The sequence below is a fragment of the Sinocyclocheilus grahami genome, unplaced genomic scaffold (genome assembly GCF_001515645.1).
Source record: "Sinocyclocheilus grahami isolate Dianchi unplaced genomic scaffold, SAMN03320097.WGS_v1.1 scaffold1460.1, whole genome shotgun sequence".
Taxonomy (NCBI): domain Eukaryota; kingdom Metazoa; phylum Chordata; class Actinopteri; order Cypriniformes; family Cyprinidae; genus Sinocyclocheilus; species Sinocyclocheilus grahami.
Window position 1 is genome coordinate 160,347 of NW_015506639.1, and position 5,975 is coordinate 166,321.

Genomic DNA, 5,975 nt, shown 5'->3' on the forward strand with positions numbered 1-5,975 from the left:
TATATATATATATATATATATATATATATATATATATATATATATATATATATATATATATATATATATTCTTTTTTTCTTTCTTTCACAGATACTTTGTGTTATCCTGGACGCATGGCCTACATTGACAGCAACATACACAAAAACATACTTCCGCCTTGGCCCAAATGACTGGCCTACACATGTGTGCTTTGATTTGTGTGTGTGTATGTAAAGTGTGCAGACAGTACACTAAGGAAATAGGCCAAAGGCACTAAAGACAGATTAACGTTCATTCACTGAACTAAATAGGCTTACTGACAAGTGGAATGACAGCCCTTCACTCAGATGCTCAGTGAGAAAAAAAAAGGTTCACTCAGAGGTTAGAACCCGCTGTTTAAACGAGTCACAATTTCACTGATATCCTAAACTATAAGCCATTGTCCGTTAGAGAAAGTTTGAGAAAAGCTGTTCAAATCCACAGCCTATGATGGCACATTTGTCATTTCAAAGCCTTTTTGGAGCCTTTTTTGTCATGAAGTCTCAGTGGGGCCGTGTCACAAACAGGTCTGATAGCGAGACTACAGCAGTTGAGAGGTCTAAATGTCAAAAAAGCTGTGTACACAGAGCTCAACTCACAGGGGCTCTCTGCCTCTCTTTTTCTTCCCCTTTCTCATTTGGTTCCCCCCCTCCCGTCACGCTCCCGGCTCCGTCGTTCTTTTGTCATCTTATCTGCTGTCCGACTCTCTTCCCGCTCCCACGTAACAGACAGCACACCTGGGATTTGCAGCCTCTCTGCGCTCACATTCCTGTCCTGCTCCGCTTATCGCTTTTTTGGCGCCTTGTCGCTTCAGACGCTTAGGCAGGGGCCCCCGAGGCCCCTCAGAGAACTGCTAGGGGTCTGATGAGCCTCCACCACGTCTCACTGTCACCTCAGACATCAGACATCTGGCAGTGCCACACACACACACACACACACACACACACATGCATGCACACAGCAGAGATCTTCAAAACATTCCCTACAGAGAGGCATTTTGAAGTGAGAACAGACACGGAACACCTTGACAAACCAGCACTGAAGACGATCTTATTTTTCTTTCTCTCTCTCTTTGGAGAAGAACAAAAGTTGCTCTCATAGATGTCATCAGTCAGAAAGAACAAATGGAGCACTGACCTGTCAGAGGAGATGAGGTGTGTGCAGGAGGAAGGAAAAGAGGGGTGAGATGAATGGAGGAAAGGCGTGAGAGAGGTGAGAGAAAAGAGTCTGACAGGGGCTGGGCCTGTTAGCATATTTATGAGGACAGATTTTCTGTTCAACTTCAGTCTGTCTGTCAGCGGTGGCCTCTGCTAAAAGCGTCACTTAACACCCAACACCCAACACCCACCTTCACATCATCATTTGAGGCCCACCTTCTCATTCTGTTTTACTTGCGAAACAAATAAGATCCTGTTAGAAGAATCTATTTCAGTAAAGCTAAAAAAGTTAACCGAACATCTTTGAGTGACTAAAAGTTGCTCCAAAGCACGTCTCCGGGAAATGTATGACTTGTTTGGGGAATTGTAAGTCATTTATTTTATTTCTTTAATTATTCTTATTATAGCCCAGTGATTTCTGTATTTAGGTCCCTCCATCAGCTTTCCCGTTTCGATATTAAAGCCTGCGGTTTGTGAAAGAGATTAATGTGAGTGGAGGTCAAACATAATGGAGTCAATTTTAAGGAAAATTAGATATGATCACATTGCTTTTGTCCTTTGTTTCGTGCTGCATTAAGTTTAGTTCTGTGCGACTGGCTTTAAATTGAACTTTGATGATATATATATATATATAGAGAGAGAGAGAGAGAGAGAGAGAGAGTATATATATATATATATATATAACATTTTGTTCTCTTTGCAGATGAGAAGCGAATGAAATGTCTTTGTCCACATTTCCCTCCATTTTTTGTGCAAAAATATATTTTAACTGTCATTGTTAATAAAACCTAAATAGCATTTGTTTTGAACAAATAAATTGCACTAAATGCTCATTTGAATGGTTGCATCCATGTGTGCAAAAATAGACTTTCAGATGTCCTTAGCTACAAAACCACAGCTGAACCTGGTTCCCTTTCATGGGAACTTCGAACTGCGTCCTCTAGGGGTCGCTATGGGGAACGCCTCGTCGTGACCCGTGTCTGAAGCATACATTGAAAAAACACCAACTCGTTGGCCGGCGACAGCCATGACGTCACTACCGGTGCGACTCCAGTATAAATCGGCGCCGGGAGCTACACATCATTCTCTTCTTCGTCTTCATTGACTGTTCTGTTTGAAGCGTGCATTTTCAAGGAAAAAGTAAGAGCTATCTATTTATTATGGCGAGCACTAGTAGAGCATTTAGAAGGTGTGTGCATCCGTGGCAGCGCTATTTGACACCAGATGACACACACGATTTATGTGTTGTTTGTTTGGGCGAGGAGCACGCACGCGATGTCCTCGAGGGGGCAATCTGCGTGCATTGCGAGTTTTTTCCAATGAAAAAACTCCGTTCTCGTTTGTCTCTCTTTTCAAGTAAAGAGGGGCAGCCATCTGCTTCCCGCGGTTCAGGACCCTCCGCTGCTGAGGCACGGAGGAGAATGAGCTCGTGGGGATCTCAGGTGGACCTGGCCGATGAGTTTAGAGAGGGACTTTCCTTCTCGCGCTCATCGGCGGGGGGCGAGAGACAGCCACTGGAGGATGATGTTCTCTCTTTAACATCATCTGATCCAGGGGCCAGTGCTCTGCTGGGTTCAGCCCAGGAAGAGCAGGAAATGGATGATGAGAGCGAAGAAGCTGAGGCTGAGCCTTCTCAATCCTCCTGCCCTGCGTATGATGAGCTCTTAGAGGTTATGGATCGCGCCACGGCAAGACTTGACTTGCCATGGAAGCGGACTAAGGAAGTGGCGTCGCGAGGTCGTCTCGACGAACGTTATCTTTCTGGCCATAACCCTCCAGCTCAGGTGAGTCTTCCTTTCCTTCCTGATCTCCATACTGAGATCGAGAAGGAATGGAAGAAGCCGTTTTCCTCACGCATCCATCGGTTTCAGCATACCAGTTATGCGAATATCGAGGCGGTGCGCGAAAACGGCTATGAGAGAATGCCCCCTGTAGAAGAGACGCTAGCTAGCTATCTCTCTATGGGAGAGACATCATCTCTCAAAACTCCCTCCTTGCCATCCATGCCTCTTCAAGCTACATCTAAAATGAATGGCAAGGCATACGCAGCAGCAGGTCAGGCTGTTGCTTCACTGCACACGATGGCGGTGCTTCAAGCATACCAGGCTGATCTGCTGAAAGACCTGGATAAAGGCGAGGGCCTTTCTTCTGATGAGATGGCTGAGTTACGCCGCACCACGGATCTTGCTCTTCGTGCTACTAAGCAGGCTGCCTCTGCCATGGGCAGATCTATGGCAGCGATGGTAGTAACGGAGAGGCAGCTGTGGGTAAACCTGGCAGACATCGGGAAGAAAGAAAGGGGTTTTCTTCTCGATGCCCCGGTTTCGCCCTCTGAACTTTTTGGTACATCCGTTGAGACGGTCATCGAAAAGTTCAGGGAGGCGAAGGCACGCTCAGCGGCCTTCAAAACCTTCATTCCACGAAGGTCCAGGTCTGAGCCCGAACAAACCAGGGGTCCTGGCCCGTCTCGATTTGAGGATCAGAGACGAGCACAGAAGGCTAGTGTCGCGACTCGCGCTCCTCCTCCGCCTGCGGGTAGGGGTAGGAAGTATCGTGGGTCGAAGGGAGGTAGGCAAGACCTGAGGGATGTGATCCAGACAAGGCGTCAGAGCTTTCGTCCGGATCAGAGTAATACTTAGGTATCCACTCTTTCCCTCAGGGGATGTAACATCTACCCCGTTCTATGGTTAATCATAGTAACCACCTTACTGAAGGTCCGGTCTAGAGGCTTTTCCGGACAGAGCTCCAACGCGGGAGCCGTGGTGGGTGAGTACGATCCATGTCTAAATATATGTATATAAATATATGTATGTGCTATGGAACTGGTGGTTGTGTGTACCCTTCTGCTAGTTTCTTTGCAGTGTTTCCCGTGCTGGGTTCAGAAACCGGGTGCTCGACTTGCAGTGTTTATTTCACTCGTCGAGATATGTCCAGAAGGTAAGTAAGGTTTCGGTTTCATACTTCCTGGATCATGCGGCTATAACACAGGCTTCTGCGGGAGTTTTGTAATTATCAGGCCCCCGGTGTCACTGCAAAAAAATTTCCTGGACGTCCGGGCTGGGGTTTACGCTTTCATGCTACCCTGACTGGTCTACCGTATCCGGGTCGCCCTGAGGGGTTTTTCCCGATCACCAGGATATCCCCTTGAGGCATCAACCCCCCTCACCATTGAGGGTTATTGTGAGTATGATGTCTCTTTCGAGCGTTAATCCTCTCTGAGGAGTTAGATTCCTCGCTCCATGGGCTGTCCTCATGGTAGTATTGAGACAATGCTCCCCTTTTATCAAAGGGTTACCTGAATGAGAGTTTGGCTAGACTGCAGTATGCTTACCCCTCTGATTTTCAATCATGCTGCAGGTCGAGCCCCCCCCCCCCGCTCGTTGAGAGCTGGGTTTGTGCTCCCTCAGCCAAGGTAAACTACTGCTAGCGTTCCTGCATTGGAACATGCTGTAGGCCGAGCCCCCTTCTCGACTGAGAACTAGGTGTGTTGCCCCCACAGCTAAGTAAACTATTGCTAGCTGTTCCAGTGCGGAACATGCTGCAGGTCGAGCCCCGTCTCGGTTTGAGAACTGAGTGTGTTGCTCCCTCAGCTGAATAACTGCTAGCTGTTCCACCATGGGAACATGCTGTAGGTTGAGCTCCCTCTCCATTGAGAGCTGGATGTTCTCCCCCAGCTACAGATTTACTGCTAGCCACTCCAGCATTATAGCCGTAGATATAGCGTCTGGGGATACGCTATTTTTATCTATAGGCTGCCTTTTCAGGGTGCCACGAGAACCCCTAGAACGGTATACAAGTGTAGTGCACGTTATGCTTTGCCCACTTTTCTAAAATCCACATAAGTGGTAAGTGTGCACGTTATGCTTTGCCCACTTTTCTAAAATCCACATAAGTGGTAAGTGTGCACGTTATGCTTTGCCCACTTTTCTAAAATCCACATAAGTGGTAAGTGTGCACGTTATGCTTTGCCCACTTTTCTAAAAATCCTGTATGGTAAGAGCTACGCGCAAGACTTCGTGCTCTTTTTGAGTGGTTTAAAACCCCGGTTCTGCCTTGGGCACCACTCCCCCTATGTATCCTCTGGATACCTACTTAACAGGGTATTGCTACTAAGGATCTGTTGAGACAGTTCCTTCACCACAAGACAAACGTGCGGTAGCCCCTGTGTGACAGACCAAGACTAGTATGATTCTAGGCTCTTGGTCGTATTCCCTTAAAGGAATCTGTTTCTGATTCCAAGCCTTGAGCTCTACCCCGGGCCCAGGAGTCTGGCCCTAACAGGTAAGTAGTTTGGGGTATGTAGCCTAGGCCTTTGGCCGTAGGGAATAACGTCACTGACAGCCGTCTAAACGTCCCAGGGGCAACTCCCATAGCAATATGGTAGAGTTGGTTCTTAGTGCTCGCCATGGTTCTGGCTTGCACTCCCCTCAGCATGGCGGCGTGGGTATACCGTTCCCCATAGCGACCCCTAGAGGACGCAGTTCGAAGTTCCCATGAAAGGGAACGTCTCAGGTTACTTATGTAACCATGGTTCCCTGAGTAGGGAACGAGACACTGCGTCCTCTAGGTTTCTTGCCATGCTGCGGACGCAAGCTTCAGACGAAGAAGTGAACGATGTGTAGCTCCCGGCACCGATTTATACTGTAGTCGCACCGGTAGTGACGTCATGGCTGTCGCCGGCCAACGAGTTGGTGTTTTTTCAATGTATGCTTCAGACACGGGTCACGACGAGGCGTTCCCCATAGCGACCCCTAGAGGACGCAGTGTCTCGTTCCCTACTAAGGGAACCATGGTTACAT